General features: G+C 35.4%; 1 pseudogene; it reads right to left on the bottom strand.

Moving 5' to 3' along the window:
• Positions 1 to 5,421: 5,421 nt before the first annotated feature.
• Positions 5,422 to 6,307, bottom strand: LOC119511787 (annotated as a pseudogene).
• Positions 6,308 to 26,815: the final 20,508 nt, after the last annotated feature.

The following is a 26,815-nucleotide window of genomic DNA, read 5'->3' on the forward strand; positions in this document are numbered from 1 at the left end:
AAATTATTTAATTCATGCTTTTCTATCTTTCATTTGCTATCTGTTTATTCTGTGTTCTAGAAGACATTGCTTCATCCTCCTATGTCAACATGGATGTTTCCATCTTTAACTCTTCTATTTGTTTAATGAATGCTCAGTTTATATTCAAAGTTTCATTGAACTACACTCCTCATTTATTTGCTGATGGACCATAAATTTGAAGAGCATACCATTCATAGCCTTTTGTAGTTTTAAATTTTACTTCTCATCTATGATATTGATGTGCTTACACATGAATATTCTCAGCAGATTTTGATTCCTTCAAAAGAAGTTGCGTGCATCTATTACTGTCTCCTTGGCACAAAACATTATTGTTGTCACATGTTTTCATTTTTAATTTCAAAATATATGATACATATACTTTACATTTATTTATCTTTGTAGTATTCTATAATTTCAACAGGATCCTCACTTAGGTATATATATTTCTGTGTTTCCAACTTTTTAAAAATTTTACCATCTACCCTACAACCTTTTCCCCATTTGTAGATTTTCAGACACCCTATTGATACGTGTTAACATTGCAATGAATCTCAAAGTATTTAATATCACAAGACAATCTATGCATTATAAAACACAATATATTCCAGCTTCTTTTCAAGGCAAGTTTATTTAAACTGAATTATAAGTTAACTCATGCTTAGTTGGTTAAATTATCTTTTAAGTGTTTCACTGCTGATGTGGTGGAGCTTTCTGTTTTTGACCATTATATCATTGATAGACTAAAATTCCCTGAAGAGGTCTACATAAGAAAACATCTGTTTTTCATTACAAGAAAATATACAACAGTGAATTCATATTATGATTAAGGTAACTGGTACTTGGTAACGTGCCAGCCACGTGGGCCCTTCTCCGTAAGGACTGACATGTTTGGATTAATTTACTCTGAATATTATTTCCCTATTTATAAAACTTCCTATTTACTTTTGAGTATTTTAAATAGATCTTTGATAAGTAAAGATGAATTTGGTACTCCATTTCCACTTAAAGGAGAGTTCAAGAATCCCTGTCTTAGAATTACAAAGTAGAGATTAAGCTAATCAATATCAAATGCAATAGCAACAATTCCCTCTGGGATATTTAGGAGTTCAAGCATTTGGAAGAGAAGCAATAGTGATTAAAAGCTACAACCAAAAAAAGCCACCACCTACCTTCTTCTCTTACCAATATCTCTGTTAGCTAAAGTCCAAAGAGCAAGGAGCCAAGTGCTTCTTATGGGAGCAGTTTCTCAGGATTTGAATGTCAGATTTAATTTGCTCATCTGGATTAATGATCAATAATAATTTCACCATCAGCAGCATCAGAAGCCTGTTGACTACTTGCATGTGACAGTTATTTTAGTGAGTATTAATTTTAATTTTCTGGTTGTTGTTTACAATTCAAGAGACAAAAAAATAGGTATGAGTGAAAAAATTATCTAAATCCTTTAATAAAATTTTCTAGAGTGATTAAATGTATATTTATGATCAAAAGAGATATGTCTTTTCTATATAGTTATGTAGAAAAAAGTGAATATTTTAAAATTTCATTCATTTTTGAAGGAGAGTTTTGCCTATAAATAGTTTGGCTTGTATTGTTTCTATTTCAGTACCTTAAATTTGTCATAACACATTCTTCTGACCTCAATGATTTCTGATGAGAAATCACTACTTAATCATGTTGTGGATCCCTTTTATGTGATGAATCACCTATCTCTTGCTGCTTTCATAATACTCTTTATCTTGACATTTGACATTCTGATTAGTATGTGTCTTGGAGTAACTGCATTAAGATTTATTCTCCTTGGAGTAGGCTGTGTTTCTTGGACATGTATATTTATGTCTTTTTAAAGAGTTGGGAAATATTCAGCCATTATTTCCTCAAATATACCTTCTGGCCCTTTTCTCTTCTCTTCTGTGACACATAAGGCATATATTTGTGCACTTTGTGCTGTCATTCATATCCCTGAGACATTGTTCATTTTTCTCTTCTCCCTCTGTTCTTTTGACTGCATGCTTTCAATTGTCTTGTCTTCTGGTTTGCTGTTTTTTTATTCTGCCTGTTCAAAACAGCTATTGTGTGAATCTAGTGTGATATTGATCTCTACTACTATGTCTTTTCTCCCCATAATTTATGTTATATTTCTTTTAATACTTTCAAATTCTTCTGTATGCTTACACATTTTCTTCTTAATATACTTTAACTCTTTAGCCATATTTTCCTTCCTTTCCTTGAATTGATTCAGGATATTTGTGTGGACTTCTTTAATTAGATATTCCAAAATCTGTGTCTCTTCTGATGTTCCAGTTTGTTCCCTTGACTGAGCCATATAGTCATACTTCTTAGTATGGCTTGTGATTTTTTTCTGATATCTAGGCTTCTGGTTATCTATATGAGTTAACACTGAAGGTCAGTTTCTCCCTCTTGTCTAGGGTTTGTTGTTGACAAGCTAGTGTTAAGGCCTTTCTTTGACACATGGTCCAACTTATTCTGGACATTTAGGGTAGTCTGTGTTTAACTCTTAAGATTTTTTCAGCTCCCCTTCATCTAAATCTTGCCCTGGATATGATGGAAAGTTTTTAGGACTGCAGCTTTTATGTAAGTTTTTCACCTCCAGAAGAAAGCTTCCTTTCTTTTGTTCTTTCTCTGGCAGTCTTGTTCTCTTCTGCCTCTTCTTGTACAAAATTTTCTCTCCAGCTCTTATGATTGGTTTACATCCTCTCCTTCATTCAATGCCCTGCTTTTCTTCCACTTTTATCTCTAGGGCCTCCTGCCTTAGAGCAGTTCAGTTTAATCTTACCTTCTCCATTTTTATTCTTTGAGGCTTTTTGACCCCTGATTTCTTCCCTCTAAGGGTACCCTTCACTTGGGAGCCAGTTAAGGTCAATCCAGAGAGTGAGTCATTCCAGAAAATTCCATTTTGTCTTTAGGTGGTCTACCCAAAAGAAGTTTAATTGAGTGAGTATATCACTTGCCTGTCACCATTCTACCATGGTGTCTCCTTTATTTTGCCCCCAGGGTCCCTTTATGTGCAGCCTTCTTAAGCTGCTTGTGTTCTGCCCTGGGTGTCTGCAGACTTGAGTCCCTGTGCTTAGATACAAATGGGGTTTTAATTCACTGCTGTGAGTGGCTCTATACTCTGCGTAGTTGGGAAAATTGTCCTAGGATGCTGTCTCAAAGCAACTCCCAAGCCATGTAGGACTGAATGTGGGAGAGAGAAGTGGACCAGCATGTCTTTGATGGCAATGTCTTATCTGATATGTGTTTTTCTTCCTTTCAGCATCTGTAGAGTTCTTCTCCAGTCTTTACCATCCTCCATAGATCTATGCAAATTTGATTTGTCCATCTATTAACTGAAATTCTGGGGTGGATATTTCAGGGTATATCTTATCACCATGTTGATGGCATTACTGAGCCTAATCCAAATAATTATTTTTATTTAAATCACTTCACATTTGTTAACACAAATATTTGATACTAACCCAAAAGATGAATTTTTACTTAAGCCATTTCACATTTGGTACTACATCTATTAGATTCTAATCCATGAGTTGCTGCCAAAATAATCCTCACATATTTTTTACATTTGATAAAGAGTTCTCATAATTCTGGGATGTAACCCAGGGATGTTAATCTGAGATGTAATATCTTATGAACTTGGTATCTCTGGAAAGTGTTAAATTTTGAATATGTAATGTTCATCAGTATTGTATTGTCAATCTTTCACAAAGACCCAGGAAATAAAAATAAAGCAAAAAATTTACAGGGAAAAATGAAAGCATGTTTTAGACAACTATTGATGCTATTTAATTTTGCCAATATTACTAATGTAGGATTATGTGGCAGTTTTTAAATTTTCTATGGTGATTTATTATTAAATAATTGTATTTGAAATCTGGTTTTATTCAATCTTAACTAGATGTTAATGCAAAATAATGCTTTGTTCCTATGGATATAATTACCTGATATAACTTAAATAATAATGGAAACAGTATTTCTTTAACCTCCTTGATAAATGATGATGTGCAGAAGCAATAAAAATATAGTTGTTGCTTCAGATATGATGGTGGCACAAACAACTTATTTCCTACCATTAATAGCTTGCTTATTAAAAATTGCCTAAAAAGTCCCAAGTTGCTCTGCCTACCAATTTAAATATTTTATTGCATTATGCTTTGCAAAACACAAATGTTTCCCTGTCTTTCAAAATATCACCTAGCCTTGGTCCTAAAACCATACAAACACTGTCTCTATTTTCCCATTTTTAGACTGTTTGCCACAATGGTGTTCTGTTGTTTCAGTAAGTCTAGAAACCATAGCATTGCTTGTTCAACAAGTCTTCCTGGCCAACCATTCTTTATGAACACTTCATTCATGAAAACCCATGTAACTTTACACACAAAAAGTCAACCTGAGTTTAAACTATAGGCTTTACATACTAAATAGGTATCAATATTGGTTCATCAATTATAAAAAAAGTATACCATACTACTGCAAGTTGTTAATACTTTGGGACGTCATCTGTGTGTGGCAGGGTATATGAGAAATCTGTATTTCCTCTGAAATTTGTGAAATTGCAATTTCTCTAAAAATAAAGTTTATTATTAATAATATATTTGTAGGTGAAATGGGTGAAAAATTAATGTATATACATTGATAATAATATTCCTGAATGCTAATCATTATTCTCAGTTAATGGAGAAGAATGCCTGTGTTTTAGGAAATACTGAAGTATTGACTTAAAAACCAATTCTCTTTTTCTTTTTTTATTAGCAAGTATTATTTTAATTGTAACCAAAAAGGAAGTTGTGGATGTGCATGTACTATTTCAGTTACCTACACATACACACATCCTTATTAAATATAACAAGATGATTTTATGGATACAGGGAGCAGATGATGTTTTAAAATAAAATTCAAAATCCTAAAATCTAAATACTACTTCATCTTGGCCATCAAATTAAATAATTTATTTATTAAAGAACCATGGTAAAACTACTCTCAGAAAAGACAGCAGCATATGTAGGGGAACTGAATCAAACAGATTTTATTTGAATTTTTAGGATGAGAAAAACAAATCATGCAAAATAAATCAAGAAATGCTCTCTTGTACTACTATCTCAAACTATTTTCAATATTTTACAAAATGCTCACAAAGCAAATATGAAAAGCTTTAACATTCTTCTTTTTTAACCTCTGCTGTAATAAATGCAGCATTAGCAAAGTTCTCTGTAACAACCTTAAAAGTAGAATTACTGCATTACTAATTTTTCTGATGTTGTTCATACATATTTTATTCATATATTTGAAAAAGATGACTGCCCATACATACATTATTTTCCTTACGTTTTTTTACTCTTAGCAAATATCTGTCATACAGCCATCAAAAACCTTACAATAAAATTACACAGGTTTATAGTCCAATTTAGACTCTAGATCCCTAGAATCTGACACTTTTCTGACTACTTTCATGAAGTCTTCCTGTACTACAAAATCATGATCAGCATGAATTGCAAACATACCACCTTCAGTGCAAACATTTCTGAGGTCTGTTCCATTAAAGCCATCAGAAAGATTCATGATTACTTCATAATCTATTTCATCATGTTTTGTAATGGGACCTGTATGGATTTTCAGCATATCTAATCTTGCTTGTTCATTTTGTTAATCAATATGTATTTTTCTATCTAATCTTCCTGGATGCAGTAAAGCAGGATCGAGTATCTGATCTGTTTGTAGCCATGATCATTTTAACTCTATGCAGAATATCAAATCCATCCATTTGGTTCAATAACTTCATTAAAATTCTCTGAATCTATTCACTGAAGTACCCTCTGAAAACTGATGACCAACAATAGCATCTATTTCATCCATAAAAATGATGCATGACTGATGGTTCCTGGCATAATTAAATGTTTCTCTGCTCAAATGAGCACATTCACCAATGTACTTGTCTACAATAGAACTAGCTACAACCTTTAAGAAATTGCAGTCTAGCTGGCTAGGAAAAGCTCATGTAATGAGTGTTGTTCCTGTACCTGGTTGTCCATATAAGAAACACCCTCATGGAGGTATTATTCCTACATGCTGTAATAATTCTGGGTTTGTAAAAGGTAGTTCTATTACCTCTTTTAATTCCTGGATCTGTTCTGATAGCCCTCCAATCTCAGAAAAGGAAACATTCTCAGGTACCTCATCAGACATTTTAAACCAGTGGATCCACATCTCTTGGCAAATATTTCATTATACTTAGTGTACTCATATCCAAAGCAACTCTTTTTCCTGGCTTCAGCCTCCCTCTTCTGCAGCACAGCCCTGCTTCAGGCAACACTGAACACTGAGTACCACTCCTGTGCTGCCTAGAGATCAATGCCAGCATCACAGAGCCCAGGACTCTCAAAGGGTTCTCAGGGGAGGAGAAGGGGAAGGGAAAGGGGCACCCCAGCCCCTCCTCCTCCTTAAAGACCCCACTGCCCACCTGGACCTTGCTGCTTTCCAACTCTAAGTTTACAGTTTATATCTTACTGATATTTTCTATTTATTCCATTCATCACTTGATACAAACTTGATGCATCTTTACACCTTGGTGTTCTCAGTTTGATGCTGTCAGTTCCACAGCCCTGAAAGTTTGAGGTTTTCTCAGGAATTTGTGCTAATTCCCAGGACTTTGCACTTTTAGGATTTCCTTTGTCCTTAACCCTAAATTCTCAGGTAAGCTCATGCTGCCTTCCATCAACCTAGACATAAATCTTGAGGTTTACTCAATCATCCACAGGTACAAAAATGTGAACAGTGTTTCTATGAATGGTCTTATAAGAGTGGTAAAGTGGAAGAGAGGTCCTAACATAACCAATGGCAAGAAATTTAACAACGTTTCTGAGTAATTTTTATCTAACATAATCTCTGTTGTGCTACTCTGCCCCCAAGCTTCTCATTTCTGCCCTCTTGGCCTATCCAGTTTCCTACCTTGCTGGTCTCTGTCTCCGAGGTCTGTTCTCTGAGGTCCCCATACACTCAACAGAATTTCACAAAGAATTGCACTGAGTAAAGTTGCTCTACCAAATTTCATACCCCAACCCAGACACATAAATTTAACTGAATGTGGAGCCTGCATGTGACTTTCTCTTTGTCAGGAGTTGGAGGGTTTAAAAGCAACATAGCTACCTTTTGCTTTCTCTCCCATTATGACTCTTTTTACTTACCCTATGATGTTTTCTACTATTCTTTAACTTCTATTTCCTAATTTTTCACCAAAATTCTTATTGGCTTTTCAATAATTCCTAAAATTAGTCAATAAGAATGTATGCATATCTTCTCTCTCTCTCTCCCTCATCCCCCCCCCTCATGCCCTGCCAACATATATATCTCCCATTATTGGCAGACATAAAACAGAATTTTAATATTGACAGCTTCATTACCTTCATTACCAACAGTCTGTTCTTGATTGTTTAGTTTGTCTCTGAGGCAATATGTGTTTCATCCACTATTCTCATTACTTCCTTCTGAGTCCTTGGAAACCAAGTCATTACCAACCATATTTCAGCTAACAATATTCAAGGCATTCTTGGCTTTTTCTATCATATTCCTCATTTTTTCCCTTTCTCTTCTCATTTCCCCATACCAAGGTGTTTTTTACAGCATCACTCCACTTTCTTGTACTACTCTGTATATTAATTTCCTTTCTTAAATGCAATTGTATTGAGATATAATCACAACAATCATTCAAAGTGTACAATACTCTGTTCACAGTATCATCATATAATTGTTCTTTCATCACCACAAACTTTGAACATTTTAATTACTCCAAAAATAAAATATAAATTAAAACAAAAAGAACATCCAAACACTCCATCCCCCTACTCCTCCATTCTCCAGTTATTTTTTTAAATACAGTATATTTGAGATATATTCACATACCCTACAGTCATCTGCAGTGTACAATTATTCACAACACCGACATAAAGTTATGCATTCATTACCAGAATCACTTTTTGAAACCTTTTCTTATTCCAAAATAAAAACAAAAGCAAAAAAGAGCCCCAACTCTTTCCATTCCTTCCATCCTACCCTATTTTTCATTTAATTTTTGTCCCCATTTTTCTACTCATTTGTTCATATGCTGGATGAAGGGAGTGAGAACCACAGTGTTTTCACATTCACACAGTCACACTATGTATTCTACATAGTTATACATAGTTATACACAGCATGCAATCTACATAGTTATACAATCACCTTCATTTGATTCATTGATGTGGTGTATCACATTAATTGATTTTCTTATGTTGAGCCAGCCTTGTTACCTGGAATAAATCCCACTTGATCATGTTGTATAATTATTTCAGTGTGCTGTTGGATTTGATTTGCAAGTATTTTGTTGAGGATTTTTGCATCTACATTCATTAAAAATTGGTTTCTAATTTTCATTTTTTTGGTACCTTTGTCTGACATTGGTATTAGCATGATTCTGGCTTCATAGAAGGAGTTAGGTAGATTCCACCCATCTTCAATTCTTTTGAAGAATTTGAGAATGATTCATATTAATTCTTTTTTGAATGTGATAATTCACATATGAAGCCATGATGTCTTGGGCTTTTCTTCTTTGGGATCATTTTTATGACAGATTCAATCTATTTACTTGTGTTTGGTTTGTTGAGGTCATCTGTTTCTTCTTGAGTCAGTGTTGGTTGTTCATGCTTTTCCAGAAAGTTGTCCATTTCATCTAGGTTGTCTAATTTATTAGTGTGTAGTTGCTCATAATATCCTCTCATTATCTCCTTTATTTCTGTGGGTTCAGTAGTTATGTCCCCTTTTCCATTTCTGATTGTGTTTGCTTGCATCTGCTCTTTTTTGCGTGTTAGCCTAGTTAAGGGTCCATCAATTTTATTTTTTTTTCACTAAGAACCAACTTCTGGCTTTGTTCATTATCTCTATTGTTTTCCTGTTCTCAATTTCATTAATTTCTGTTCTAACCTTTGTTATCTTTTTCCTTCTGTTTGCTTTGGGGTTACTTTGCTGTTCTTTCTCTTGTTCCTCTAGGTAAGCAGTTAATTCCTCATTTTTTTTCTCTTCCTTCTTTTTTAATATAGGCATTTAGGTCAATAGATTTTCCTCTCAGCCCCATGTTTACTGCATCCCATAAATTTTGATATGCTGTGTTTTCATTTTCATTTGCCTTGAGGTATTTAGTGACTTCTCTTTTAATTTCTTCCTTTACCCACTGGTTGTCTAACAGTGTGATATTTAGCTTCCATATATTTATGAGTTTTCCAACCTTTGCCAGTTACTGATTTTCAACTTCATTCCATTATTGCCTTAGAAGGTGTTTTGTATAATATCAATTCTTTTAGATTTGTTGAAACTTGCTTTATGACCCAACATGTGGCCAATCCTAGAAAATGATCCATGAGCACTTGAGAAAAATGTGTATCTTACAATTGCAGGGTGCAGTGTTCTTTAAATGTCTGTCAAGTCTAGATCATTTATCATATCAATCAATAACTGGCAAAAGGTTGGCAAACTCATAAATATATGGAAGCTAAATATCACACTGTTAGAACAACCAGTGAGTAAAGGAAGAAATTAAAAGGGAAATCACTAAATAATTCAAGGCAAATTTCTTACTGATCCTCTGTCTACATATCCTATCCATTATTGAGAGTGGTGTATTGATGTCTCCAACTATTACTGTAGAAGTGTTTACTTCTCCTCTCAGCACTGACAGTGTTTGCTGCATGTGTTTTGGGGCATTATGACTTATATAGATATTTATGATTGTTATGTATTGTTGATGAATTGTCCTATTATTAATATACAGTGTCCTTCTTTGTCTCTGTTAATTGTTTTGCATTTGAAGACTAATTTGGCTGATATTGATGTAGCCACTCTCACTTTTTTCTGGTTGTGGTTTACATGTTATAAGTTTTTCCAATTTTTCACTTTCAGCATATTTTTGTCCTTGTGTCTAAATTAAGTTTCCTGTGGACAGCATATAGATGGGTCTTGTTTTCCAATACATTCTGCCACTCTATGTCTTTTAATTGAGGAATTTAATCTATTGAAATGTAATGTTATTCCTGTAAGCACAGTACTTTCTTCTACCATTTTGTCTTTTGGATTTTATATGTCATATAGTATTTCTCTCTCTCTCTCTCCTTTTACCCTTCCTGATAGCCTTAATTTCCACACTCTTCTCCAAACCTTCTTTTTCTGTGTTTTTCTATCAGCCTTTAGCAGTCCTTTTAGTATCTCTTTAAGCACAGGTGTCTCAATCACATACTCTCTCAGTATCTGTCTGTCTGAACATATATTGATCTCTCCCTAAATTTTTGAAAGACAGTTTTTATGGATATAGAATTCTTGCTTGGCAGTTTGTCTCTTTCAGTATCTTAAATATGTCATATATTTTCACCTCCATGGTTTCTGTGCAGAAATCTGTACATGGTCTTATCCAGCTTCCCTTTTATGTGATGGATTGCTTTTCCCTTGCTGCTTTCAAAATTATCTCTTTGTCTTTGACATTGGACAGTCTGATAGTAGGTGTCTTGGAGTAGGTCTATTGGATATATTGTGTTTGTGATGTGCTGCAAATCTTGAATCTGTAATTTTATATTTTTCATAAGATTTGGGAAGTTTTCAGTGATTATTTCTTCTATTCTTTCTGCCTCCTTTCCCTTCTCCTTCTGGGACACTCATAACACATATATGCATGTGCTTCATGCTGTCATTCAGTTCCCTAAGACCTTGCTAATATTTTTCCATTCTTTACACCATCTCTTCCTTTATGTGTAGGTTTTCAGATGTTCTGTCTTCCAGTTCACTTATGCTTTCTTCTACCTCTTCAAGTCTAGCATTGTAAGTCTCCATTGTGTGCTTTTTCTCTTTTATTGAGCCTTTCATTCCTATAAGTTTTGCATTTTGCTTTCATACTTTCTAGTTCCTCTTTAAGTGTGCCCAAGGTCTTCTTTACATCTTTCATGTCTTTTGTCCTATTTTCCCTCAGCTCACTGAATTGATTTTTGACTTGATTTCTGAATTGGTTTAGGAGACCTGTTTGGTTATTAATTAGTTTTTACATTTCCTGTATCTCACTTGATATGTTAGTTTGTTCCTTTGTGTGGTTCATATTTTTGTTTTTCCAGTTATACATTACTGATTTCTAGTTTAATTCCCTTGTGGACTGAGAAAATACTTTATATGATTTCTATATTTTTAACTTTTTAAGATGTATTTTATGGCCACGAGTGTGGTCTATTTTGCTGAAGGTTGTATCTGAGCTTCAAAAGAATGTGCATTCTGCTGTAGTGGGATATATTATTTTTACATATCAATTGGATCAACTTGAGAGATGTTCAAGCAATCTGTATTCTTACTGTTTAATGCCTGTTTGGTCTATCAATAACTGACAGAGGGGTGTTGAAATCTCATACTCTAATAGTGGATTTTTCTCTTTCTCCTTTCATTCTGTCATTCTGTTTCTCATTTACTTTTTTGGTGCTTACCTATTTAGAATTTTTATGTCTTTTTGGAGGATTGCATTCTTTATCATTAGGTAATGCCCCCATGTCTGTGAAAATCTCCCATGTTCTGATATCTGCTTTCTCTGAAATTAATATTTGTACTCCAGCTTTCATTTGTTTAGTGTTAGTATGGTGTTTTAGTTTCCTAGACTACTGAAAACAGATACAATGAAATGGGTTGTCTTAACAATGGTAGTTTATTAGCTTACACTTTTGGTGCTGAGAAAAATGTCCAAATCAAGTCATCCTCAAAGTAATGCTTTCCTTTCAAAGACTGGCTAAATGTAATCCTTTGCTCCTTTGCTATGTGGCAAGGCATATCACAGTGTCTGGTGGTACCTCCCTTCTCTTCTATGTTTCTTTGCTTTCAGATTGCTGCTTACATGGGTTTCTCTCTTTTTGAATTCTATTTTTTATAAAGGACTTCTGTAAGAGGATTAAGACCCACCCTGGTCCACACCTTAACTGAAGTAGCCTCATCAAAATGTCCTACTTACAATAGGCTTACACCCACAGGAATGGATCAGCATTAAGGACATGATTTTCTGGGGTACATACAGTTTCAAACCACCAAACATGGTATGTCTTTTCTCCCATCTATTATTTTTTTTCTTTTAACCTATGTTTTTATATTAAAAGTGGGTTTTGAGTAGACAACATATAGTTGGGATTTCTTTTTATTATCTATTCAGATGATCTCTGTCTTTTAATTTTTGCATTTAGACCATTCACATTTGAAGTGACTATCAATATTGTTGGGTTAATATCTACTTTGTTTGTAATGGTTTTCTTTATCTGATAATAAGTGCCTTGGAGTAGGTATATTTTCTTTGTTCATTTTCCTTTCTTTTCCTGACTTCTCTGGTTTGAACAGAGAATTCATATGATTCTATTTATCTTCTCTCTTAATATATCAATTATAATCTATAAAAAATTTTATTTGTTGCCCTAGATTTTATAATATACATGTTTGAGTAACCTAAGTCCATTTTCAAATAACCCTCACAGTTTCAAATATAGTGCAGGTACTTTTAACAAAGTATTACCAAGCCTTCCCTTCCATTCCTGTGATATTTCTTTCATTTGTTTCACTTATACATACACAATAATCACTCAATACATTGTTACTATCATTGCTTTAAACAAAAGTTCTGTTTTATATAGACTAACAATAAAAAAATAAAATATTTTATTTAATCTTCATTTCCCAAATACTTTCCTTTCATCTATGTAGATTCAAGTTTCTGATGTATGCCATTTTCCTCTGAAAAAACTTTCTCTATTTTCTTGTAGGAAAGATTTGAGTGTGATGAATTACTCAGTTTTTATTTGTCTGATAAAGTCTTCATATCACCTTCTCTTAAAGGATAATTTTGCTGGAAATAAATATCTGCTCAATATAGAATTCTAATTTCATGGACTCTTTTTTAAAAAAAAAACTGTAATTATTTCATTGCACTCTCTTCTTAATTGCATGATTTTGATGATTTTTACTACACTCTCCCCTGACATCTTCTTTAAACATTTTCTCTTTATCTTCATGTTTCTGAAGTTTTAATATGACATGCCTAGGTGATTTGTTTGGTTGTTTGGTTTTTTTTTTGGTGTTTATTTCTCTTGCTTGTTGGTCCCTGATCTTCCATAATGTGTAGTTTGGTGTCTGTCATTAATTTCAGAAGGTTTTTGATTTTATCACTCTAAGTATTTTTTCTGTTCTATTTTCTCTTTTTTTTATTGTGATTGTTCACATACCATACAATTATCCAAAGATCCAAAGTGTGCAATCAACTGACCCCAGTACCAACATACAGCTGTGCATCCAACACAATTAATTTTTGTTCAACTTTTATAACATTTTCATTACTCCAGAAAAGACATAAAGACAAAAACCTCAAATCCTCCCATATCCCTAAACACCATCCTCCATTGTTGACCCATAGAATAGGTATAGTACATTTGTTTATTCTTTATGAAAGAACATTGAAATACTACTAACTGTAATGAAAAATGTGCAATAGCTATATATATTTTCCTCTATGCCCCTCTATTATCTTCTGGTTGTAGTGTCATACATTTGTTCTGGTTCATGAGAAAGATTTCTCTAATATTTGTACAGTTAATTTTGGACATTGGCCACTACAAGGTTCACTGTTTTATACATTCCCATCTTTTAACCTCCAACTTTCCTTCTGGTGACATACATGACTCTCAGCTTACCATTTCCAGCACATTCATACACCATTCAGTACTGTTAGCTATTCTCACAATGTGCTACCCTCACCTAGGTTCATTTTCAAACATTTAAGTTCAACTCAGTTGAACATTCTGCTCATATGAAGTAACTGCTTCCCATTCTTTAGCCTCATACTATATCTTGGTAACTTATATTTCATGCCTATGAGTTTACATATTATAATTAGTTCATATCAGTGAGACCCTGCAATATTTGTCCTTATGTGTCTGGTTTATTTCACTCAGTACATTGCCTTCAATGTTTCATCATCAACCCATTTTTAAGATAGTTTTGTTTACACACCATACATTCCATCCTAATAAACAATCAATGGTTCCCTGTATAGTCACATACTTATGGGTTCATCACCCTCACCACTATCTATATAAGGATATTTACATTTCTTCCACAAAGCAGTAAGAGGAGTCAAAGTAAGTAGAGAGGCAAAAGAAAAGGAAAAAAGAAAGAGAAAATAAAGCAAACAAAAAAACAATTAACATGACAGCTAGTAAGCAGCAAAAGGAAAGATAAACTTGGATCAAAATAGAATGAAGAGTCAGACAACTCCACCAATGCCAATAGTTTCACACCCCTCCACTATGCCCCCTCTTATCTACATTTGCCTTGGTATATTGCCTTTGTTACATTAAAGGAAGCAATGATTCTGTTAATTATGGTCTCTAGTTTGCATTGATTGTATTTTTCCCCAATACTTCTTTTTAACACCTTGCAAGAAGCACGTTCATTTGTTCTCCCTGATGAAAAAATATACTTGTACATTTTATCACAACTGTTGCACACTCTAGATTTCACTTAATTATACAGTCCACTTTTTATCTTCCCTCTTTTCTTCTGGTGTTCCACATGCTTCTAACCTTCCTCTTTCAACTGTATTCATAGTTATCTTTGTTCAGTGTACTTACATTGCTCTGCTACCATCACCCAAAATTGTGTTCCAAACCTCTCAATCATGTCTTTTCCTCACAGTTTGTAGTGCTCCCTTTAGTGTTTCCTGTAGATTAGGTTATTTTTCACAAACTCTCTCATTGTCCATTTGTCAGAGAATATATTGGACTCTCTCACATATTTGAAGGACAGTTTTGTCAGATATAGGATTCTTGGTTTGCAGTTTTTATCTCTCAGTATCTTAAATATATCACACTACTTCCTTCTTGCCTCCATGGTTTCTGCTGAGAAATCCACACATAGTCTTATTAAGCTTCCTGTTTTATGTGATGGATCAATTTTCTCTTGCTACTTTCAGGATTCTCTTTGTCTTTATGTTTGATAATCTGATTATTAAGTGTCTCGTTGTAGGCTTATTTAGATCTATTCTCTTTGGAGTATGCTGCACTTCTTGGATCTGCAATTTTATGTTTTTCATAAGAGATGGGGAATATTCATTGATTATTTCCTCTATTATTGCTTCTGCCCTTTTTCCCTTCTCTTCTCCTTCTGGAACACAAATTATACATACATTCCTGTATTTCATTTTACTCCTAAAGTTCCTGGAGACATTGCTCATATTTTTCCATTCTTTTATCTGTCTGTTCTTTTGGGTGTAGGTTTTCAGTTGCCTTGTTCTCTAGTTCCTGAGTGTTTTCTTCTGCCTCCTGAGATCTGTTGTTGTATGATTCCATTGTGTCTTTCATCTCTTGTGCTGTGCCTTTCATTTCTACAGATTCTGCCTGTTGCTTTTTCAAACTTTTGATTTCTCCCTTATGTACATCCAGTGTTTTCTTTATAGCCTTTACCTCTTTTGCTATATCTTCTCTAAACTTTTTGAATTGATTTAGCATTAGTTGTTTAAATTTCTGTGTCTAAGTTGAAGCATAAGTTTGTTCCTTTGTCTGGGCCATAACTTCATTTTTCTTAGTGTAGGTTGTAGCTTTCTGTTGCCTACACATCTGAACTCCTTGGCCTCCCCAATAAGGATTTCCTGGATCAGAGCAGTCTCAGGTCTCAGAAGGAAGAAATATTCAGTATCTGGTTTCCCTGATGGTGAGTCTTAGAGTATTGACACACACTGTGCTTTTCTGCCCAGCAGGTGGTGCCTGTCAGCCTGTCACTCCAGACTGGTGTAAGGAGGTGTGGCCCATGGCTGTTTTTCCCAAGTCTCTGGGGTCTAGTTCTGAATGGAAAGTGGGTAGTAGAGCCGGGCCCCACCTCTTTCCTCTTGGGAAGATATGCCCCTTAGAGAGAGGTTATTTGCATATAAATATATTCTTTGTTTCTCTGACTCTGCTATCCCCACTCTTGGCTGGGTCAGAGTGCTGCAAGTTTAAAATGGCTGAGGCTTTCTCTATTGCAGAGCACTACAAGCTGAAAATGGTTGAGGCTTTCTCCAGTGAGCTGCCCAGGTTGAGAAAGAGAGAGAAAGGGACAGAAATCCCCCTTTTAGGGTCAATCTCTGGCCTTCAGATTCACCCATCAGCCAAAGATAGCACCTGATCATTTGGGCTCCCTGTCCTAAGACAGATACTTACCCTGACTCTCCAAGTTCAGTCATCATCAAAAGCCTGTGGCTGCTTGTTGGGGATTCATAGTTTGTATTGAGCAGTTAACATTAAAACCCCAGTTGGAGCTGGGCTGAGGTATATTGGCTTGTTCAGAGAGTGCTGCTCTCTAGCACCATGAAGTTTTGCAGTTCAGGCTGCCACGAGGCAGGGGGCACTCAGTTCTGTCTGCAGCTTTTACTTACAGATTTTATGCTGTGATCTTGGGCATTTCTTCCATTCCAGGTTGCTGCATGATGTGTGGACAGTAATGGGCTTCTCCCAACAGTTATTCCAGATCTTTTACTAGTTTTCTCTGGTTTTTATTAGTTGCTCTGGGGGACTAACTAACTTCCACTCCTCTCTATGCTGCCATCTCCTCCTCTCTTTCTATTGTCACATTCTTTTCCATCTGGTATCCCAATTATAAACATATTAGCCCTTTTTAAGTTGTTTCTTGGTTCTTGGATATTCTATTATGTTGTGGGGAGGGGTTTCTTCCTCTACTTTTTTGTTAACTTTTTTTTGGAAACTTCTATTGACCTGTCTTTGACCTCAGTGATTCTTTCTTTGGCTATTTTGCTTCTATTGAAGGGTCCATTAGAGACATTCTTCATTTCTGTTATAGTGGTTATCTTAATTTATAGGATTTCCTTTTGATTCTTTTGAGTTTTCTTCTCTCTGATAATAGTAGCCATCTGTTCTCACATATTTTCTACTGTTCCATTAAGCCCTTAAAGTATTAATGATAGTTGTTTTAAATTCCCTGTCTAAATCCAATAGCTGTGTCTTCTTGAGCCTGGTTCTGATGACTGCTTTGCCTCTTCAGACTGTTTTTTCTAGATTAAGCATACTTGTAATATTATCTGAAAATTGTGCATGCTGTATCAAGTAAACAGAGACTGAGATAAATAGGTTTCAGCATGAGAATTTATGAGAATCTATTCATGAGTTGGACTGCATTTAATGGTTGTTGTAGCTTTAGACACCTTAGGTTTCAGAGACTTCAAATCCTCCAGCTTTCTTGTTTTTTTCTCCTCTGTTGACTTGAGTCTTCCCTAAGTGCTTCTCCTCAGAGACAGTCTATGTCTTGCTGCTCTTTCAGCTGTAATCTATGGTTATTATACTGGATGCCTGTTGCTAAGTTTTGGAAATGGGAACATACTATAATCTTCTAATTAAATCTCAGCCTTTCAGTGACACAGTGGTCCTGTGTCTTGGGGATTTGACCTTCAAAATTGCCTCTCCAGTGCTATGACTTTTATCTGTCTTGTCCCTTACTCCTTTCCTTGCCTTTACCATTCTCAATCTATTTCCCTGAAGAGCTGATCCCTGCTGATTTTTTAAAACTTTTTGAGTGAGTGGAATACCCTTCTAACTCAGAAAGGCTCTGACAAAGTTTCCCCTGTGCCATTGGAGAGTAGGACTTTATTATGGAGAAGGCTCTTGGTATATTTAATATTGACTATTCTTCCTTTACCCACACTGAAACCAAGAGGGGTCTTTCTCAGGTGTGCCCTATGAGAACTTATTGGGATTCCTGGTATTAAAGCCTACAAAACCACCCTCAAAACCATGGGTACTGTCTAAAAGTATAGCTCTCAGAAGTTTCTCACTCTTATGCTAGACCACATTTAGCCTAATGGAGTTTGCTTGGCTGGTTTTCAGTCTTGCCTGTACCCTGTGAATCCTTTATTCTATCCTATACCTGTCTCACCATTGTGTTTTTGAAGCAACTAAGTGGTTACCTACTTTCACAGACCCACAAATACAGAGGAATTTCATCCCAAGTTTAGCCATGCATAGTTTCATCCATGTCTTATTTAGATTATGAGATTTGGGCTTTTTCAATTCATGATATTCATGATATTCAATGATATTCATGAATATTCAATGATATTCAATGATATTTGTGATATTCAATGATATATTCAATGATATTCATAATATTCAATTCATGATATTGGCTTTATCAATTCATGATATTGAGATGAGATTTTGGACTTTGAGTTGATGCTAGAATGGGCTAAGACTTTTGTGGAAGTTTGGGTGGGGTGAATGTATTTTCCACTTAGTAAGGACCTGAATTTTGGGGTCCCAGAGGGCAAACTGTAATGAGTTGATCTGCATGGTTCAAAAATGAAATATTCAAGTCCTAATCCCTTATATCTGTGAATGTGCCCTTCTTTTGAAATAGGGTCTTAGCAGATATAATATATTAAGATGAAGTTGCATTGGATTAGGTTTGGCCCTAAATTCAATGACAGATGTCTTTAAAGCAGCAAGGAGAGGGAGATTTGGGCACAGATGCACAGTCACACAGAGAGACACATGTGAAGACAGAGGAAGAAATTGTATTAATGCAGCTACAAGCCAAGGAATTCCAAGGATTGTTGGCAAACACCAGAAGCTATGATGAGGAAAGGAAGGATTCTTCCCAAGAACCTTCAGAAGGAGCATGGTCCTGATGACAGCTTGATTTGTAACATCTAGCCCCCAGAATTGAGAAAAGATAAACTTCTGTTGTTTTAAGACACCCAGTTTTTGAAGTAATTACACCATTTAAGTATTCCTTCCTCTTTGCAGATGCAACAGCAATTCTTGAGGCAAGTAGATCTTGAATGTGGCTCTCTAGATAAGACTCTTTCCATATTTCATGCTGGCCCCTTACTCTGCAACCTTAGTTCTATAATGTGTCCAAGAAATCATCAATTTTAAGTTTATCAATATATCCAGGTTTGTATTGTTGTAAGGATGGAAATGACATCTTCTGGACTGTACATGACAGGGTCATACCTAGAAATCTCTCAATTTCATTATTTTTGATGCATGCTCCTCTTTCCTGTCATACTGAGGAATTTGCCATAAGATATTTGAGTTTGCTTACTGACCTCTTTCGTGGAGAAAAATGTTTCTCTCACTCATTCAGCTTCTGGCAATAGCCTACTTATCCTTCAAGTTCTAGATCACAGTGTTAGTTATTTCCTTCCCTCCTGTCTGCATACTGGAAGAAATCATTCCCTCTATCATCTTTGTTCATGAAGAACTTTGCTCATCAAATTATATTGTAGATGTTTCCTCATTTGAAAGTAAACATCCTTAGCATCTTGTACAGTTGATGCTTTTATCTCAGTTGTAATCATTTTTTAATTTGTTGTTTAATGTTTGTTTCTATATATTTGTTTTTAGTCTATTTATAACTTTAGAATATGATTTTCATTAGTGAAAAAATCTTAATGTTCAACACTAGATATCCATTTATTGAACACATATATACTATTAACTTTTAATTTTCAGATATTTTAAACTTACAGATAGTTAAAAAAATAATGCAAACTACAGACAGAAAAACATAACTGTTCCCACCAACTCCAGATCCCAGATCCAATTTTAACATTTTGCCAAATTTGCCATGTTTCTTTCTTCTATATATATATCTATCTTAATCAATTTATTGATTTATCAATCTATCTAATTTATCAATCCATTATCTGAACACTTAAGTATATATCATGCTCCTTGAACACTTAATACTGCCAAGTATATTTCCTAAGAATGAAGATATTCAGTTATATAAGCACCTTAAGTGCAGTTATCAAACTTGTACTGTCCTTTCTGTCTTTATGAGTTTGCATCTTCTCTGACATTGTCTCCATGGTTACCATGGGGTTTAAATTTAACATCCTGAATCTTTAAAATCTTGTTTACCTTTGATGTGAAATTAACTTCAATAGTATGCACAAATTATGTCTCCATACCCATCTATCACTTCACTTTTATGTAGTTCTTCCCACAAATTATGTCTTCATACCTTGTGAATCACATATGACTTATTACCATATTTTATTTTTTTGCATTTGTCTTTGAGTCCCTGCATGAAGTAAAAAGTGGAGTTACAAAAACACAATGGTACTGGCATTTATATTTATCCATGTTCTTACCTTCACTGGAAAACTTTACTTCATCACATAGCATCAATCTATTTTCTATTGTCTTTTTCATTCAACCTGCAAAATTCCATTTAGCATTTCTTGTAGGGCTGGTCTGGTGATGATATTTTATGAATGCCCCAGAAGAAGAACAGAATGGAAAATGGGGCAGAAACAATAATGGAGGAAACAATCACTGAAAATTTCCCCTCTTACAAAAGACAAAATTACAGATTTGAGAAACACAGTGTAATCCACACAGAATAGATCTGAATAGATCTACTCCAAGACTGTTACCAGATAGCCCAATGTCACACACAAAAGAGAGAATTCTGAAAGCAGAAAGAGAAAATGGATTCATCACATAAAAGAAAAGCTGAATAAGACTATATATTGATTTTTGTATGGAAACCATGGAGGTGAGAAGACAGTAGTATGATATATTTATGATATTGAAAGAGTAAAACTGACAACCAAGCATACCATGTCCAGCAAAAACATCCTTCAAAAATGAGGGAAGATGGGTGGGGCCAGATGGCAGAGTGGTGAGGTGTTGGTTTTAGTTATTCTCTGGGGCAGATGGTAGAAAGCAAGGAACTGCATGGACTGGACACAAAGGAGTTTGAGATTGGACATACTTCATACGACACTCACAAAGCCATGTAACAGCTGAGATCAGCAAAATCTGTAAGTTCTCATGGCCAACAGACTTGTGCCCCTCCCAACCAGGCACAATCCCATGGGAAGAGGGGCCATCAGTGCTGGGAACTAGGAGGGAGAACTGCAGTTTCACCACTGATTAACAAAGTCAGACTCTGGAACAAAATCTCCAACCATAGAAAAACTGAGAACAGACACTGGAAAATCTGGGAGTAGTCAGACTGGTGGAGAGGAGAAATGGCTAGCAAAAACAGTGAAAAATAAATAAAAAATAAAAAATAAAAACAGAGATTTTTGGAGTTTCAGTGAACATAATACAGAGAAGGGCAGGGCTGAAAGAGAATCAGGCATATATGCAAACCACGGGGGCAAGACCCCTTGTCTGAAAACCTGGTTTTCTCTGCTTTCTTGATTGTTCCTTTATGACTTTCAACTCCTTGTCTTTTAGCATTTCAATAGCCCATTAGATCTGCAAGGACTACAGATAGTCCATACTGGGCTTTCTTTTTCTTTTTCTTTTCCTTTTTCTTTTTTTAATCTTTTTCTCTTTTTTTCTAAAACAATTATTCCAGGAAGCCCATTAAAGAAAGCCTCTAAGAGTTGTAATTTGGGCCAAGACAAAAGCAGAGCTAAGATAGCACTGAGAGACAAAGTAATAAGTCTGGTGGTGGAGAAAGTACACTAAACACCATAACTTCTCAAGAAAATGGTAGTGTGGCCCAGGACCAGTGGTAGTACTCTTTTGGGGAACTCTGATCCCAGGAGCTGGAATTCAGAAACCAGCTCCAGTGAGCCACACTCCCAATAGGGTCAGGGTCACTGGGAGACCTAAAGGCTCCACAACTCCTTACACTGGGGGGGGGGGGGGGACTGTGGGCTGGCAAACACCACCTTCTGGACAGCAAAGGAAAAGCATAGACTCTAAAGGCCTCACAGGAAGTCTCATTCTCAAGGAAGCTCCATAACCTCCTCCTGAGACCTGGGCCTATCTGTACTGGGAAATACTGACTAGGGATGACCATATCTGAGGAGACCATCACACAAAAAGGCTACATAGAGGCAGGGCAAGAAACAAAAAAACAGGAGGTGAAAATCTCAGCTCAGCTAAAAAGAATCTAAGTTGAAGTTCTAGACTAAGCTGAACTGAATATCAAAGTTTAGAGAACAAACCCAACCAACAAGGAAACCTTAGGTAAAAGAGTGAAAAAAAGCTCCAGAATAAACTAATCAAGAAAGTCAGATGCCTAGAAAGCTTAAGATAATGAGCCATATCAGGAAACATGAAAATATGGACCAGCCAAAGGAAGAAAAATAGTTCAACCAAGATACAGGAGTTTAAGCAATTATTGCTAAATCAATTCAATGAACTGAAGGAAGAACTAAGTGGAGATGTTCAAACAAATCTAAATCAATTCAAATGTCAAGTCAATGAACTGAGGGAAGACATAGCAAAAGAGAAGGATATAAGGACACTGGATGACCATTAGGAAGAATTCATAAAATTAAAAAGCAAATGGCAGAACTTATGGGAATGAAGGGCATAATGGAGGAGATGAAAAAGACAATGGAGGGACATAACAGTAAATTTGAACAGGCAGAAGAAAGGATCAGTGAATTGGAACACCAGAAATCTGAATTCACACACAAAAACAACAGATGGTGAAAAGAATGGAACAATATGAGCAGGGCCTTAGGGAGCTGAGTGACAACAAAAAATGCAAAAATACATGTGTTGTGGATGTCCCAGAGGGAGAAGAAAGGGGAAAGGGGGCAGAAAGAATAATAGAAGGAATAATCACTGGAAATTTCCCAAAGCTAATGAAAGACAGAAGATTAGAGACTCAAGAAATACAGTGCACCCCAAACAGACTCAATAGACATACTCCAGGACACTTACTGATCAGATTGTCCAATGTCAAAGACAAAGAGAATTCTGAAAGCAGCAAGAGAAAAGCAATCCCTCACATACAAGGGATGCTCAATAAGACTTTGTACAGATGTCTCCACAGAAACCATGGAGAGAAAAAGACAATGGTATGATATATTTAAGATACTGAAAGAGAAGAAATGCCAACCAAGAATTTTATATCCAGCAAAAATGTTCTTCAAAAATGAGGGAGAGATTAAAATATTTTCAGACAAACAGATGTGGAGAGTGTTTGAATAAGAGACCAGCACTACAAGAAATACTAAAGGGATTGCTACAGGCTCATAAGAAAAGACAGGAGAAAAAGGTTTGGAGAAGAGTGCAGAAATGAAAATCCTCAGGAAGGGTAAAAAGAGAGAGAGGAAAAAAGAAATGACATATAAATTCCAAAAGACAAAATGGGAGAAGAAAATACTACCCCTACATTAATAATACTAAATGTTAATGGATTGAACTCCCCCCAAAAAAGAAACAGACTGGCAGATGGATTAAAACAAAAGACCCATGTATATGCTGTCTGCAAGAAACTCACCTTAGACACAAGGACAAATATAGGCTGAAAGTGAAATGTTGGAAAAGGATATTTCATGCTAAGAGCAACCATAAAATTGGGAGTAGCTATATTAATACCAGAAAAAGAACATTTCAAAAGTAATACCATTAAAAGAGACAAAGATGGACACTATATATTAACAAAGGGGTCAGTTCATCAAAAAAATCCACAAACATAAATATTTATGGACCAGGCCAGAGTGCCACAAAATTCATGATGCAAACCATGAGAACACTGAAAGGAGAAGCAGATAATACTGCATTGTCTCCCTAATATGAACCAACATTAATGAGTAAACTTTGAGAGTTAAAAGCTGATAACACAGGCTATTAGGAGATAGAAAGAGGGTAGAGTTCAGGCATTTGGTGCTGAAGGACTACAGAATGTTCAGCAGCATTGATTATGTAGATCCAGCAATAGCATAATAATTTGTGAAGGTAGCACAACATTGTAAGTCCACTGAACAAAGATGTTTGTGAGTAAAGCTGAAAGAGGTGTGATAGGGGAATATATGACACCTGAGGTAAAGATAGTTGATGAAGACTGGAACTGTATAACTTGGCAAAAACTGTAGTGGCCAAGACTGTTACTAAATATGCAATTATAAAAATGTTCTCACATGTGGGAGAATAAATGAGTGTCAACCATGCAGAGTGTTGAAAAAGGGATGGTATTTGGAAAACAGCATAATCAAAGCAAACTGGGGTTTATCATCAACAGTAACATTGTAATATGCTTCCATTAAATATAACAAAGGCAATATACCAATGTTAAATGTGTATGAGAGGGGGATGTAAGGGAGGGATATGGGATTCTTGGTAGTGGTGTTGTTTTCTGTCCTTACTATTATATTGTATTATTTTTATTTTCTTTTTTATTATTCACCAATAATAACTTTTTCCTAGTAATCAATATGTTCAAGCGCTTATTGTAGTGATAAATGTGCAACTATATGATGATACAAGGAAAAATGGATTGTACACTGTGGATAACTGTATGTTATGTGAATATATCTCTATAAAATTGTAGGAAAAATATAAAGAGTGTCAAAAATCCTGGAGAAAACATGGAGCAAGTGACATACCTATTTACTGTTGATAAGGAGGCAGAATGGTGTAGCTTTTCTGGAGGTTACTGTGGTTGTTCCACAAGAAGTTAATAATGAGGGGGCCATATGATCCTGCAACCTCATTGGGTATATACTTGGAAGATCTAAGAGTAGAGACATGAATGGGCATTTGCACATTGGTGTTTTTGGAGGCAGCATTCATGATTTCAATGGGTCAAGGTGGCCTAAGGGTACACTGACTGAGGAAAAGAATGATGAACTCTGGCATATACATACAATGGAATATTGAGCAACTACAAAAAGGAGTGAAGTTGTGAGACACACAACAAGGAGAATGGATCCGGTAGACAGCATTTTGAGTGAAGTACACCAGAAACTAAGGCAAACCCTATAATGCCTCACCAATATGGACTAAATACAATGTGTAAACTCAGAATTGAATCTTAGAGCACAACTTAACAGGGAAATGATTATTGTAATGGTTCCTAGATTGCAAGCTCTTGCAGCAGTCCAATCTATTACTGAATTGTAATGGCTATCTCCAAACTCTGAGATGTTGATCACTTTGTGCATAACTTGACTGGTCTCTGGAAACTTGGGTATCAGTGTGAAACCTGAAACTCAGAGCTAGAGCTCAGCAGATATGAATGTCATTGTGAATGCATATAGCAACTGTTAAAAAAAAAGCTGAAAGAGCCCAGACTTCAATTAGAGATATGAATGAAGCAGATCTAGTTAAGACTAGGGCAAATCATGCCAAAGGATAAAGGTTGAAACTGACCCTGTGTTAAAACATCAAAGTCCATGTGAGATCAAGAGAAGAGATGTTTATTTGGTGTAGGATCTATATTTTCTAAATGGTATAACCTCTACTGTCAGTTTATTCAAACACCACAATTACATGGAACTTTGAATATGAAGTGAGATGTGGCAGGTCTGTATAGGTTAGACTGAAATAGCAACACATGCCAAACTAATTTGGGCTGAAAATAAAAATACATATTCAGGGACAACCTGAAGAGCTGGGGGAGGATGCAGAAGTGTTGAACTTCCTCACCTGGATTGTTGGTGATTTTCTCACAAACATTGGGGATTGATGGCTTGATATGCTGAGCCCTCTTTCTTGGGGCTTGCCCCTATGAAACTTGTTACTGTAAAGGAGAGGTTAAACCTGTTTATAACTGTGACTAAGAGCCTCCCACTGAGTACCTCTTTTGTGCTCTGATGTGGCATGCTGTAACTAAGCCACCTTTGCAGGTGGTCTCAATGCCCTACCCCCTGCATGGAACCTGACTCTTTGGTGTGTGAATCTCCCTGAAAGCAGAAGATATGACTACCTGAGGATGAATCTGGGCCCAGCATCATGGGATTGAGAACATCTTCTTGTCCAAATTGGGGAAGCAGAATGAAATAAAATAAAGCTTCAGTGGCTGAGAGATTTCAAATGGAGTCAAGAGGTCACTCTGGTGGACATTCTTACACAGTATATAGATAACACTTTTTAAGTTTTAATACAATGGAATAGCTAGAAGTAAATACCTGAAACTATGAAACTCCAACTACATAGCCTTGACTCTTGAGCATGATTGTACAAGGGGTGACAGTACGATAGTGAAAAACTTGTAGATCACACACCCTTTATCCAGTGTATGGATGGATTAGTAGAAAAATAGGGACAAAAACTAAATGAAAAGTAGGGTGGGATGGGGGATGATTTGGGTGTTCCTCTTTACTTTCGTTTTGTATTCTGATTCTGGTTCTTTCTGGTGTAAGGAAAATGTTGAAATATAGATTGTGATGATGAATGCACAACTATATGATGGTACTGTGAACAGTTGATTATACACCATGAATGATTGTATGGCATGTGAATATATCTCTATAATACTGAATTTAAAATATGAGGGTGAGATTAAAATATTTTCAGACAGACACTCTGAGAGTTTGTGAATAATAGACCTGCTCTACAAGAAATAGTAAAATGAGTGCTCAAGGCTGATAGAAAAAGACAGGAGAGAGGTTTGGAGAAAAACATAGTAATAAAAAGTATCAGGATAGTTAAAAAGAGAAACAAAAAATCAATAATATATGACATATAAAATAAAAAAGACAAAATCATACATTGAAGTACTGCCCATACAGTAATGACATCAAATGTTAGCTGATTGAACTGCCCAATAAAAAGATATGGACATGCTGTATGGATTAAAAGACAGTACCATTCTATATACTGTCAGCAAAGTCTCACTTGAGACACAATGATAAAAATATATTTAAAGTGAAAGGTTGGAAAAAGATATCACACAGAAACAACAACCATAAAAATATGGGGATAGCTATAATAACATATGGCAAATTGCACTTCAAATGAAAAACAATAAAAGACAAATAAGGCACTGTGTATTAATAAATG

The sequence above is a fragment of the Choloepus didactylus genome, chromosome 16 (assembly GCF_015220235.1).
Source record: "Choloepus didactylus isolate mChoDid1 chromosome 16, mChoDid1.pri, whole genome shotgun sequence".
In the NCBI taxonomy this organism is placed as follows: Eukaryota; Metazoa; Chordata; class Mammalia; order Pilosa; family Megalonychidae; genus Choloepus; species Choloepus didactylus.